Source organism: Rattus norvegicus, chromosome 14, assembly GCF_036323735.1.
Source record: "Rattus norvegicus strain BN/NHsdMcwi chromosome 14, GRCr8, whole genome shotgun sequence".
Lineage (NCBI taxonomy): Eukaryota > Metazoa > Chordata > Mammalia > Rodentia > Muridae > Rattus > Rattus norvegicus.
Window position 1 is genome coordinate 69,162,383 of NC_086032.1, and position 14,559 is coordinate 69,176,941.

Below are 14,559 nucleotides of genomic sequence, written 5' to 3' on the forward strand. Positions count from 1 at the left end.
GGTCCTATTCTCAGTTCAGTGGTTTGCTGCTAGCATTGACCTCTGTATTGGACATGCTCTGGATGTGTCTCTCAGGAGAGATCTATATCCAGTCCTTTTCCACATGCATTTTTTAGCTTAATCAATCTTATCTAGTTTTGGTGGGAATATATACATACATACATATATATATATATATACATATATATATATGTATATATATATATATATATATATATATATATATATATATATATATATATATGCCACATGTGTGTCAGGCTCTGAATGGCTATTCCTTGAATCACTGCTCTAAACTTTGCTTCCATATCCCCTCCTATGAATATTTCCCCCTTTTAAGAAGGAGTGGGAGCATCTGATTTTGGTCATCCTTCTTCTTGAGCTTCCTGTGGTCTGTAGATTGCATCTTGGGTAATTTGAGTTTTTTGGCTAAAATCCACTTATCAATGAGGGCATACAAAGTGTGTTTTTCTGCGCTTGTGTAACCTCACTCAGGATGATATTTTCTAGTTCCAACCATTTGCCTATGAATTTCATGAAGTCATTGTTTTTGATAGCTGAGTAGAACTCCACTGTGTAGATGTACCACATTTTTTTAATCCATTCCTCTGTTGAAGGGCATCTGGGTTCTTTCCAGCTTCTGGCTATTATAAATAATGCTGCTATGAACATAGTGGAGCACGTGTCTTGTTTATGTGTTGGGGCATGTTTTGGGTATATACCCAGGAGAGGTATAGCTGGGTCCTCAGGTAGTGAAATGTCCAATTTTCTGAGAATGCTCCAGACTGATTTCCAGAGTGGTTGTACCAGTTTGCAATCCCACCAACAGTGGAGGAGTATTCTTTCTCCACATCCTCACCAGCATCTGCTGTCTCCTGAGTTTTTTATCTTAGTAATTCTGACTGGTGTGAGGTAGAATCTCAGGATTGTTTTGATTTCCATTTCCCTGATGACTAAGGATGTTGAACACTTCTTTAGGTACTTCCCAGTCATTCGATATTCCTCAGCTGAGAATGTTATGTTTAGCTCTGTACCCCATTTTTTAATAGGGTGATTTGGCTCTCTGGAGTCTAACTTCTTGAGTTCTTTGTATATTTTGGATATTAGCCCTCTATCAGATACAGGATTGATAAAAAATCTTTTCCCAATCTGTTGGTTGCCATTTTGTCCTAATGACAGTGTCTTTTGCTTTACAAAAGCTTTGCGGTTTTATGAGGTTCCATTTATCGATTCTTGATCTTAGAGCATAAGCCATTGGTGTTCAGGAAATTTTCCCCATTGTCCATGTGTTCGAGACTCTTCCCCATTTTTTCCTCTATTAGTTTGAGTGTATCTGGTTTGATGTGGATGTCCTTGATCCACTTGGACTTAAGCCTTGTACATGGTGATATGAATGGATTGATTTGCATTCTTCTACATGCTGACCTCCAGTTGAACCAGCACCATTGTTGAAAATGCTATCTTTCTTCCATGGGATGGTTTTATCTCCTTAGTCAAAGATCAAGTGGCTATAGGTATGTGGGTTCATTTCTGGGTCTTCAATTGGTTTAATATACAAAAATCCATCAATGTAATCCACTATATAAACAAACTCAAAGATAAGAACCACATGGTCATTTCATTAGATGCTGAGAAAGCATTTGACAAAATTCAACACCCCTTCATGATAAAAGTCCTGGAAAGATCATGAATTCAAGGCCCATATCTAAACATGGTAAAAGCAATATACAGCAAACCAGTAGTTCACATCAAACTAAATGGGGAGAAACTTGAAGCAATCCCACTAGAATCAGGGACTAGACAAGGCTGCCCATTCTCTCCCTACTTATTCAGTATAGTACTCAAAGTCCTAGTCAGAGCAATCAGACAGCAAAAGGAGGTAAAAGGACTACAAATTGGAAGGGAAGAAATCAAAATATTACTATTTGCAGATGATATGATAGTGTATTTAAGCAAACCCAAAAGTTCCACCAGAGAACTACTTAACCTGATAAACAACTTCAGAAAACTGTTGGGGTATAAAATTAACTCAAATAAATCAGTAGCCTTCCTCTACTCAAAGGATAAACAGACTGAGAGAGAAATTAAGGAAATGTCACCCTTCACAATAGTCCCAAATAACATAAAATGTCTTGGTGTGACTTTAACTAAGAAAGTGAAAGATCTGTATGACAAGAACTTCAAATCTCTGAAGAAAGAATTTGAGGAAGCTCTCAGAAGATGGAAAGATCTTCTATGCTCATGGATTGGCAGGATTAATATAGTAAAGATGGCCATTTTGCCAAAAGCAATCTACAGATTCAATGAAATCCCCATCAAAATTCCTACTCAATTCTTTATAGAGATAGAAAGAGCAATTTGCAAATTCATTTGGAATAACAAAAAGCCCAGAATAGCAAAAACTATACTCAACAATAAAAGAACTTCTGGGGGAATCACCATCCCTGACTTCAAGCAGTATTACAGAGCAATAGTGATTAAAAACTGTATGGTATTGGGACAGAGACAGGCAGGTAGATCAGTGGAACAGAATTGAAGAAAGGATATTTTTCCTGGAAGGACAAAGGACTGCCTTTGGATAGAGAGGAGACAGGGCTCATATGCAAATGGCAGTTTATAAAGGGAAAGGGAGAACCCTGTGTCAGGGTAAGGTGGTTTGTTTTGATTGCACATGTTAATTAGGTGAGTCAAAGGGGTATTTTGATTGCTGGCCTTCAATACTTTGTTAGATGGACCTTGATAGTCATCCTTGGGAGGAGAAGATGGCCAAATAAGGGAATAGACCTGGTAGCTAGCTTTAGCAACTAATCTAATGGTTTAGCAAGGTAGAGAGACTAGAGCAGAAGAGTAAAGCAAAAACTGTGACAAACTCAGCTACCACACAGACCTAGATCCAGGGCTTCGAATCTGGCCACTTCAACATCTACTCCATTTGTCAACTGCCAGAGAGCATGACGGGGCTGGCCTCGTAGAACCAAAGCTGCAGGGTCTCTCTCCATGACACAGGTCAATAGCTGGATATCCAAGAGGAGTCTCAGTGAGGATCCAGCATTGATGGTGCAGCAGAATCCAGAGGCCTGGAACCAGAACACAGACTCCTTGTTGAACATTTGCAAGTAAATCCTTTGGGGCTAAGGGTATACTACATGACACTCCATGACACCTGCAGCTTCCATGGTGAGATGGGTGTTATTGTTGTTTGTTTATTTTACTTTTCATTCTCTTTTGTTGAAAGGGGAGGTCGCAAGGGTGGAGGGCAGATGTATCCATATCCATTAGAAGATGAGTGGGATTGGGGTGCCTGATGTGAAATTCACAAAGAATCAATAAACAAGTTAAAAGAAAAACCCTGTCAGTGCCATGTTTGCCCTGCTCAGGCCTGCTAGAGCTCATCCACAGCCAGTGTCCCACCCCAGGAAGCCAGGCAAGAATGAAGGCTGGGGCAATCACAGCACTGTCTTGGGCTCTCACTGTCTATATTGGAGCATTTCCTGCTCAGACATGAATAGCAATCCGTGTGTCCGGAGAGGTCACAGTCAGAAAGGTTCAAGCAATGAATCAAACTTTCGCTTTACTTCCCTCCCTTTCTATTTCTTTTCTCTTACATCTTCCATTCATTCACCTTCTGTCTCCTCTTCCCTTCTCCTCTCATTCCTGGTAATGCTACTTGCTTCTTTCCTCTCTGTCCTCCTTAATACTGCGCTTGCTGGTGCAATAACTAATTAGTACTGTAATAAATCTGTTGCTATAAATTAGTTTTTCTTGGAAACAGATCAAAATCATTATCTGCTAATATCATTTAATTCTATTTTGAAGTATTAGCCCCACTTAGAATTAAAGATTCACCTTAAAGAAATCACTGCGATTCAGAACATGTTATTTTTTCCCTTTTGATGACATCCTTAATTGATTAAGAATGTTTAATTAAAAATATAGAAAATAGTGAACATTCTAAGAGCTCCAAAGCTGTTTAAGAACTCATGCAGTGGTTAACAAGTCCAACTTGGTAAAAGTTTTGAAATGATTTCCAAGAAACTTCTTCAAGATTCATTAGTCTTAGCTGCTATTGATCACAGGTGGAGTTAATAACCATTTGGTTACAGAACACACAACTTCAAGGAAAATAAGCAGACAACTCTTTATGCCCCAGAAATTGTTGATCTAGGCTATTATAGTGCAAATTCACAGCCTAAGGAACTGAACAACCTGTGTCTCCCCAAAAACAGATCACCCAGACCATGCAAAATTGTAACAAATTAAGGTACTAAAAGGAAGGTAGTGCTGGGGTGGTCCCTGCTAAAAAAAAAACACAGAGAACAGAAACCTTACAAATGTCAAGCAATCCACAACCACAGCCCGCCTTTCTGTTCAGAGAAAAATACAGCATTTGTTAAGATTAGAGATGTCAGCCTTAGGCCATCTTTGTATCCCTTTCCTCCGCCCACAGCCCACACCTGCAAATCCCTGGAAAGCTGGTGTATCTAGGGATTAGAGTTGTCACAAAAGAAAATCCCTATTTTGAATTTGAGGATAAGATGCTACAAAAACTTTTCCATATTTTTGTCAACTCTCCGAAATGGGGTTATTTGTTTAACTATACATCATAGAGGCAACGGCTAAAGCCAGAGTTCTGATCTCTAGAAAGGTTCACTTTTATGGAAATCACCCCTCTCTGTCACACTACATCTTTTCCTCATCTCCTGCCTCCAGTGAAGAGAGTCCTAGGCACAGCCTCCTTTGGTTCCCAAAAGCATTTGCCTAGCTCTAGTGCTCAATCCTCAGCTTCAGTCTATGCTCTAGGTTGTAGTTTACCTACAGCAGTAGCCAATGCACCCCTGCTGAAATGGCCCCCTCAGCTCCACTGTAAGTTTCAGATCCAGCAAAGCTAATCAGAACCTAGTCATTTGTGTTTCATGCAGCTGTTGAGAGACAACTGTCTGTGATCTCTTGCATTCTCCATACCTAATAAGCAGGGTCCTGTCTTCCCTAGACCGAGGACTATAATTCAAGAATGGCTGTATAGCAAATAATAGCAGGAGAATGTAAAAGTCAGATTTATGTATTGCCCTATATAGTGCAAGTAATATCTTTATCCAGGTCAAAGGTCAAGCAGGTTTACTTTATAAAGGATTAGAATCCCGAGTTCACGATTCTCTTACTGTAATGTAAACCCTAGCACATGCATCCATTATCCAGTCTCTCCTGGCATGGCCTCTTTGTCAATACAATGTACAGACTGTTGCAAACTCTCGGATGGCACATACCTCATGCATTGATGTGGGCTTTGTCTGCATACCCTTCCCAGTCCAAGCCTCATGTCCCTGGCTGGCTTCTCATGCTCATCTGAACTTAAAGCCTGGCAGAGAATAAGTGTTTAGCAAGCATAAGCATAAAAGTAAATAAGCAACATGATAAGGTTTATGTAAATCTTAATTCAGTTTTACTGATTAGTAAACAGAAGCTTATAGGGTTTGGGTAACTTGGCAAAAATTAAACAGCTATTAAGAAGGTATAAAGCTGGTGATTGGCTCTAAATACACTGAGTCTCTCATGTAAACTTTTGAACTCTACTTTTGCTCAGGTACATGTCCAGGGCAGTAATCAAAACATGTACTAAGAGGTGGGTAAAAACTACTTGATAATTTTCTTTTTTCTATATACTTTAAATTTGGTTTAAAAGGTATTCGTATATGCAAATATGCATATATATAAACTTTTATGAGAAATAATTTTAAATGTGTCCAATATCATACTTTAATGTTGCTGAGAGACAATGAACAGAGTACACACACAAAAAGACACACATGCACGCACACACACACACACACACACACACACACACACACGTATTTCACCACACTTCTTACTGACTCAAAATGATATCGGCACCCCTAAACTCCTAATATGATTCCCCAAACATGAGCTTATTCTAAATAATATTATTCTTCCCCAAATCAAGTTGTACCCTTTAGACAAAGATTTTCTAAATTCATAAGTGAACAACTCTAAGCTCAACCCCATGCAGGTTCTGAAAATAACCACTCTTTTCTGATGGTCCAGTGGCTGGAAGTCCCTGGAAGCTAGTATTTTAAGCATGAATCACACTTTTTCCCTAGAACTATGTTTTTAAGCCAGTGCTTTAAATTAAAATAGCTCACAATTCAAATTTCCTTCATTGTAATTTCCAAATGACTGAAACTCTGAAACGCATCTAGCAAGATCCCTGCCCTGAGTATGCCCCCTCCCTACTTACCCGACCCTACTCCATCCCACTCCAGCCAGTCCTCTACCCACCAGGCTAAGAAACACCGAAAAGGCTCTGTGCTGCTCGCAGCAGTGTTTTGATGCCTGTCATTTAGCACTCACATAATCAGGGCTTGATCATTAAGAGAACACAGCACTGTTTACAGTTTTCAAGCATTTGGGGCATTCTACTCTGTTTGTTATCCCCAATTAGAAATTTGAATGAAGGTTTCCATTAAGTAAACACTGGTCCCTTTTCCCACGTTTACTATGGAACATGGGCCAACAAACCTCTTTAACTCTCCTCCAAGCTGTGTGTTTGAGTTACATTGTCGAGAATCGGCTTCAAAAACATAATTATTCCCCTTCTGTGTATTTGAGCTACTTGGAAGAGGAAAGTACAATTCAATCAAAACTCTGCCTTCTGAAAAATGGCACCATGATTTTTCTCGACATTTCTCTTATCAGCTGGAAGAAAATCAACATACTCATGCAGTACACTCACTTTATACAGAGTCTTCCGAAATGACCATAAGAATCCCATTTTGAATTCAGGAAATCTGGGTTTGTAGCTCAGTTCTACATAAAACTGAAGAGTTTTGGGGAAAACTAACTTCTCTGAGTTGAGAATTTTTATAATTAAAAAAATAGATTCCTAAAAGGATGTAACAAAATTGCCATCAATATCAGATGACAGAGATAATACGTATAAGAAAATATTGATAATGTTTATTCAGAATCAATAGTCTGCAGTCAAATCTCAATAATGGTAATCCTCAAAGATATACCTAATTCAAGATTTGGGTCTCCAGAAGTGTTTCAATAGAATCTAATGTCTCATTGGAATGCTTAATATATTAACAAAGACTGTAACTGTGGACAGTTTCTATTTAATCGTGCAAGAATAATTGTAATAGGAAGGTTGCACTTGAAGTAGCTACTCCTGGGGATGGGAGGGCATGTATTGTGCTTGATGTTTGAGCTGTCTAATTTGCTGAAATACATCCTTTTATTTTTCTGTGTCATTTCACAATGGTTTCATCCTGGGCAAAGGGTAGGGTGGGAGCTGCAAAAAAGAAAGACAAATTGGAAAGGTCTCATTTCTTTTCAATTACTACCGCCAGACTCCAAGGACATCATCTACAATGGGTAGTACATGGAGATGCTCCCTCCAGAAAACACTTTAATTATGGGCTGCTGGCAAGTGTCCAGGAGGGAGCTGGGTCTGCAGGCTAGAAAGCTGAATACTCAGGGGAACACAAAGTAATTACCGTCATCAAGAGCAATTGCAACAATACCAGAGTTGGGCTTGCTTGTTCACAAACAGGCAATTCTTTTTGTGCAGACATTTGTGTTGACCCCTCATACAAAAGCCTCGGGGGCTGGAGGGGGGAGGGTATAACCTTTTCCTTCTTAATCATCGCCATTTAGCAGGGTAAATGTCACCTGCTGTCTGACTTTCCATTAACCATATGGAAGCCTGGAAAAGAGTCCCTATATTTGGAGATTCACATAAAACAATAGTGATTTCTCCCACTTCTTTCTGTTTTTGCTTTGAAAATCAAGCATCGCATTTTCCTGATTCCCCAAAGGGGAATGCTAGAGGTACAACCACAACATGCAAGTTTAAGGCACAATTGTTGAAAGCCAATTGGGTAACTGTGCTAACAACGAGACTCAATTTAACTGTCATCAGGAAATTATAAAATAGCTTATCAGAGATTGACTGTGAAAGAAAGACCCCCAGGATTGTCATTTAAGAAGCGGTAGGTTAAACTGTGGAGGGAAGATTTCTGTCAGCTCATTAGTACTTGAAGTCAAAAGCATTTAAGGATCTAAGTCCCACCAAGGGAACGTGCCTGCCTTCATTTCTCCTGCTGGAGAATGATTAGCTGGAATTAACAAGGAAAACACTGGGGATTTCTTCCCAGATAAATTCAAACAAGAGTTACCCTGACACAGAAATCTTAAGACGCAGTTAACCTGGTTTTGCAACCCAGCGTGCATGCCACCAGAGTGTGTACCATTGGCATTTTCTCTCTGCAGAGTAGAATGTCACGAGGAAATTATTGAGATAAAAACACACCTACACTGCACCTGTCACAAAGTCATGTCGTGATGAGAAAAATTACCCAGCAATGCCTCCTTCTATGAATGTCTCCATTTTATTCTCCTGACTGTCACTCAATCATTTGTAACTCAGAGAACAAATCCCTTAGGCAGGGTTAATGGTTGGAGGAGGGGGAGTTATCAGTCACTTATTAGTTTCAGCAAGCATTTCCCTAGTGGTTCCGTTTGTCTAATGTGACAGAGTCGTTCAGTATAGAATAACCTTCAAATCCTCGTCTCAGGTGGTCGTTCCGTTAGTCTGGGAGCAATCTATGTGATGACTTTTAGACAACACTACAGTTCGATGGTATTAATGAAACAGGATCCTCTATGAATAAACTTGCTGAGTAGATGCTCTCAATATATTAAATAAGTCTTACATGATAAATTCTGCAGAGTCCCATATTTACCATAACAAATAACAAGAGATACATTGTATGTTATCATTAAGAAACCTGGAATTTAATTCAAACTTCAGTAGAAACTGCAGAAGTGTAGGCCAGTCACCAGAACATACAATCCTCATCTCTAACACAGGTAATTACAGGAGATTATCCACCGAATTAAGATAAGTGCCAGGCTAAACAGTGTATCTTAAAATACACTGGAAAACACCAGGCGAGAAAGGTCAGGTAGATATATCAAATTACCCTGATGGTAGCTCATTGAACAAGAATGGTAATACTTAAACAAAAATATGGAATGGAATATTTTTGACAATATTTTTCTGAGAATAAACCAGATTACAGGGTAGATTCATTGACTATTCCTCTACTATTTGAACTACAACATTAGCATCTCTGAGAGCTGAGTATATCTATCAATATTCTTGGCTGCAAATTACAGAAGATGACTATAAATCTTCAAAAGAACTAGCTGTATATGGGTTTTATCAAGGGAATATATGATCAAAAGATATTCAAATAAAACAGACATGAATAGTGGCAGGAAAAAAAGAAAAAAGACAGGCTCCCTGGGGCCAAGAACACAAATGTCAGCAGTCTATTTTTTTTAACAAAAGTTATCATTTACCAAGTATGGGTACTAAAGTTCCCTTTTGAATGTGTGGGACTCTACTGGTCTTTGTATGTTCACTTCTAATTCAGAGTGCAAGCAACAGATTGGCTCCAATAAGGTTATCTATGCACAGCTTTGCTACCAGGTAGTGGAAAGTGGACATGTTTCCCTATGGTTTCTTACAAAGGAATTGTGAGGGAGTACAGTGCTTCCCCAATGAGAAAAAAGGATAGATCCTGGGCAGGGAAAAATGGCACGTCTCTACTATGGCAAGCTGTTGGCTAGTGCATCAAATAGACTGCTTATCTCATTGCACTTAGGTTTGGCAGCCAAGTAGAAAGATGTGCTAGTATGCTCGCTACAGATGAGGAAACCTCAGACAAATTCCGCAGCAGGTTTTCAAGTGTCATATGCCTAGTCTGAGGTGAGGCCAAAGGTTGTATAACTTGCCTGGCTTAGAAATTGAAAAGGGAAAAAGAGTAATGAGAAAACCACCAAGAATCTCTTTTGTCCACTGTGGTGCATGGCAATGTACCTCTCCTGCTAATGTTAGCCTCACATGGAGAAGAACACTCATGGCTGGTGGCTGTGTGCACACCTCTAAATATTATAGGTATCGGTTACATTCCAGAACGTTCTAAGACCCTATTACTGAAGACACAATACAGCATACAGGAATTGTAGAACATGGAACTATCAAACTGCTACTGAGCTGGAAGAACCACTCCTACTGGCTAGTTTTCATAGCAGAGGAAGGTGGCACAGAAATTACTAGAAGAAAAAAGTAGTTAATCATTATATTACCTATCTATGAACACTACAAGCTACAACAATGCATGGCCTAGCAATACATGTTCACTGGCTCAATCATGAAAGAACATTATGGGAGCAACCAACCACTTTCTGATCAGATTTCAGTCCCACTTCACAATGTGAAAACACATAGCTGGCAAGACCGTTAGCACCAAGGACCAGGGACCAGGAAGGTGATAAGACCTAGAAGAAACCTAATAGCATTATTCTGCTAAATGGCCATAGTATTAAACCAACTTCTAATGGTTTGTCATAGATGAATACATAGATGAATTCACTCAACCCTTATTGGAGAAAGTTTCTATTAATAATATATGGTGAAACTCACAACTCGTCAAGATACTGATTATAAAAAAACTGTAGAACATTCGAACTTATGTGAGATATTCATAGCTTATTCTTTCCTCGAAAGGCTCAGAGATCTCTGTAAACATAGGCTGGAGAGAGTGAAAGAGCAGCTGGGACTGATGACTACAAAGCTATTGCGTCTTTCAAACACAGCAGGGACGTTGCACATATAAACACACTGCAGTTGTGATAGTTTTTACTCAACCTCTGAAATTCCAAGCTAGCCCAAACTGCAACATGGAAAGGAAACACAGGCATGAAGTCCCAAGGCATGAAGTCCCAGCCCCGGTTAAGGAGCCATGGAGTGACTTTAACAAAGCAAGTAAAAGATCTGTACAATAAGAACTTCAAGACACTGAAGAAGGAAATTGAAGAAGACTTCAGAAGATGGAAAGATCTCCCATGCTCATGGATTGGCAGGATTAATATATTAAAAATGGCCATTTTAACAAAAGCAATCTACAGATTCAATGCAATCCCCATCAAAATACCAATCCAATTCTTCAAAGAGTTAGACAGAACAATTTGCAAATTCATCTGGAATAACAAAAAACCCAGGATAGCTAAAGCTATCCTCAACAATGAAAGGACTTCAGGGGGAATCACTATCCCTGAACTCAAGCAGTATTACAGAGCAATAGTGATAAAAACTGCATGGTATTGGTACAGAGACAGACAGATAGACCAATGGAATAGAATTGAAGACCCAGAAATGAACCCACACACCTATGGTCACTTGATTTTTGACAAAGGAGCCAAAACCATCCAATGGAAAAAAGATAGCATTTTCAGCAAATGGTGCTGGTTCAACTGGAGGGCAACATGTAGAAGAATGCAGATCGATCCATCCTTATCACCCTGTACAAAGCTTAAGTCCAAGTGGATCAAGGACCTCCACATCAAACCAGACACACTCAAACTAATAGAAGAAAAACTAGGGAAGCATCTGGAACACATGGGCACTGGAAAAAATTTCCTAAATAAAACACCAATGGCTTACGCTCTAAGATCAAGAATTGACAAATGGGATCTCATAAAACTGCAAAGCTTCTGTAAGGCAAAGGACACTGTGGTTAGGACAAAACGGCAACCAACAGATTGGGAAAAGATCTTTACCAATCCTACAACAGATAGAGGCCTTATATCCAAAATATACAAAGAACTCAAGAAGTTAGACCACAGGGAAACAAATAACCCTATTAAAAAATGGGGCTCAGAGCTAAACAAAGAATTCACAGCTGAGGAATGCCGAATGGCTGAGAAACACCTAAAGAAATGTTCAACATCTTTAGTCATAAGGGAAATGCAAATAAAAACAACCCTGAGATTTCACCTCACACCAGTGAGAATGGCTAAGATCAAAAACTCAGGGGACAACGGATGCTGGCGAGGATGTGGAGAAAGAGGAACACTCCTCCATTGTTGGTGGGATTGCAAACTGGTACAACCATTCTGGAAATCAGTCTGGAGGATCCTCAGAAAATTGGACATTGAACTGCCTGAGGATCCAGCTATACCTCTCTTGGGCATATACCCAAAAGATGCCCCAACATATAAAAAAGACACATGCTCCACTATGTTCATTGCAGCCTTATTTATAATAGCCAGAAGCTGGAAAGAACCCAGATGCCCTTCAACAGAGGAATGGATACAGAAAATGTGGTACATCTACACAATGGAATATTATTCAGCTATCAAAAACAACGACTTTATGAAATTCGTAGGCAAATGCCTGGAACTGGAAAATATCATCCTGAGTGAGCTAACCCAAACACAGAAAGACATACATGGTATGCACTCACTGATAAGTGGCTATTAGCCCAAATGCTTGAATTACCCTAAATGCCTAGAACAAATGAAACTCAAGACAGATGATCAAAATGTGAATGGTTCACTCCTTCTTTAAAAGGGGAACAAGAATACCCTTGGCAGGGAAGAGAGAGGCAAAGATTAAAACAGAGACTGAAGGAACACCCATTCAGAGCCTGCCCCACATGTGGCCCATGCATATACAGCCATCCAATTAGACAAGATGAATGCAGCAAAGAAGTGCAGACCGACAGGAGCCGGATGTAGATCGCTCCTGAGAGACACAGCCAGAATACAGCAAATACAGAGGCGAATACCAGCAGCAAACCACTGAACTGAGAATAGGACCCCCGTTGAAGGAATCAGAGAAAGAACTGGAAGAGCTTGAAGGGGCTCGAGACCCCATATGTACAACAATGCCAAGCAACCAGAGCTTCCAGGGACTAAGCCACTACCTAAAGACTATACATGGACTGACCCTGGACTCTGACCTCATAGGTAGCAATGAATATCCTAGTAAGAGCACCAGTGGAAGGGGAAGCCCTGGGTCCTGCTAAGACTGAACCCCCAGTGAACTAGACTGTTGGGGGGAGGGGGACAATGGGGGGAGGGTGGGGAGGGGAACACCGATAAGAAAGGGGAGGGGGGAGGGGGATGTTTGCCCGGAAACTGGGAAAGGGAATAACACTCGAAATGTATATAAGAAATACTCAAGTTAATAATAAAAAATAAAAAATAAAATAAAAGTGACCAGAAGAAAAAAAAAACAAAACAAAACAAACAAAAAAAAAGGAGCTATTGGCATTTGATAGCTTCTAGGGGAGGGAGGTCTGTTTTCTTTGAAAGTGCAGCCCCTGATAAGTTGGCCACATTCCAATGAAAAGCACATCCAAGAATATATGGGTAGCTCAAATTAAACTCATTGGATAGAAATAAAAAGGACATAAAGCTTTGAGCTAGGAAAGGAGTTGTAGCCAGAAGGTGGAGTAGTGGGTAAATATAAGCAAAGCACACTGATTGAATTTTCAAAGATCTGAGAAGTGTTACAAGTAGCAAAAAGGAGAGACATCTTCCCTCATCAATTAACTTATCCAGATAATCTCCTACATATATACCCAGAAGCCCATTCCCCAAGTGATCTAGATTCTATCAAATTGACAGTTAATAATAATAATAATGATAATAATAATAATAATAATAATAATAATAATAATAATAATCACACCTACCACAATCAAGGAAGGAGCCACAAAATCATTGTTTCCTTTGGACTCCAACTGCAGGCCATTTTTCTTATTATCTCCACATATCTATTTCCTGTTCCACTTCTTGCTGCCCTTTACATACACACTCTCTTAGTCGTTCATATTAATTATTGTTTTTAATTAAATCTTGCTGTTTTACATTCATATAAATATTATACAAAAATATGTGTTACGTAGGCCTAAGCAAGCATGTCTTTTGAGGTCATTGTTGCTGAATGAGATATATGAATGAAAGATATGAATGAGCAATGTTCGGTTGTTTCTTTTTTTCTTTTATTGACAACAGAATATTTTTCTCACATAATATGCATTGATTTTAATTTCCCCTCCCTCTACTCATCCCTGTTCCTCCCTTCACATCCACGCCAACACTCTTTCAGTCTCTCATTATGTAAAATAAAATATAATTTAAAAAACAGACATTAACTCATTGGAATTAGATAAAACAAATGAAAGGAAAAAGAAGCCAAGAGAATGCACAAAGACAGGGACTCACTCATTCGTGCAAAGAATGGACCAAAGTATCCATCTCCTCTTTCCCACCACACCTGAATCCATTCATTTTGTTTTAAGCCCTAAAAAAGGATAAGAGAAAAAACTTTTACTGAATTGTCAAAAATTAGAACATTGATTCTAATTTTAATATAAATACGGAAAATGAATTCATCCTGAGGTGAGTGCATATTTTATTTAAAACACTCCCCCAGAATGTAGCAACAAAACTCATCGGTGAAGAAAAACAAGTTTCTGATATGGTAGCAAGGCCACTTAGCCATGATTCTTTTTATGAGAATGAGTGATGTCATGGGAAGAGCTGGGGATTTGGAGTTAGTCAAACAGACCTTGAATTCACCTCAGACATTGAGCAGCTATTAGCAGTTGCTTTGGCTTTCTGGATCTGATCTTTGCCATCTGTAAAGGGTGATAGTATAAGCTTAAGCCTAAATCAACAGGT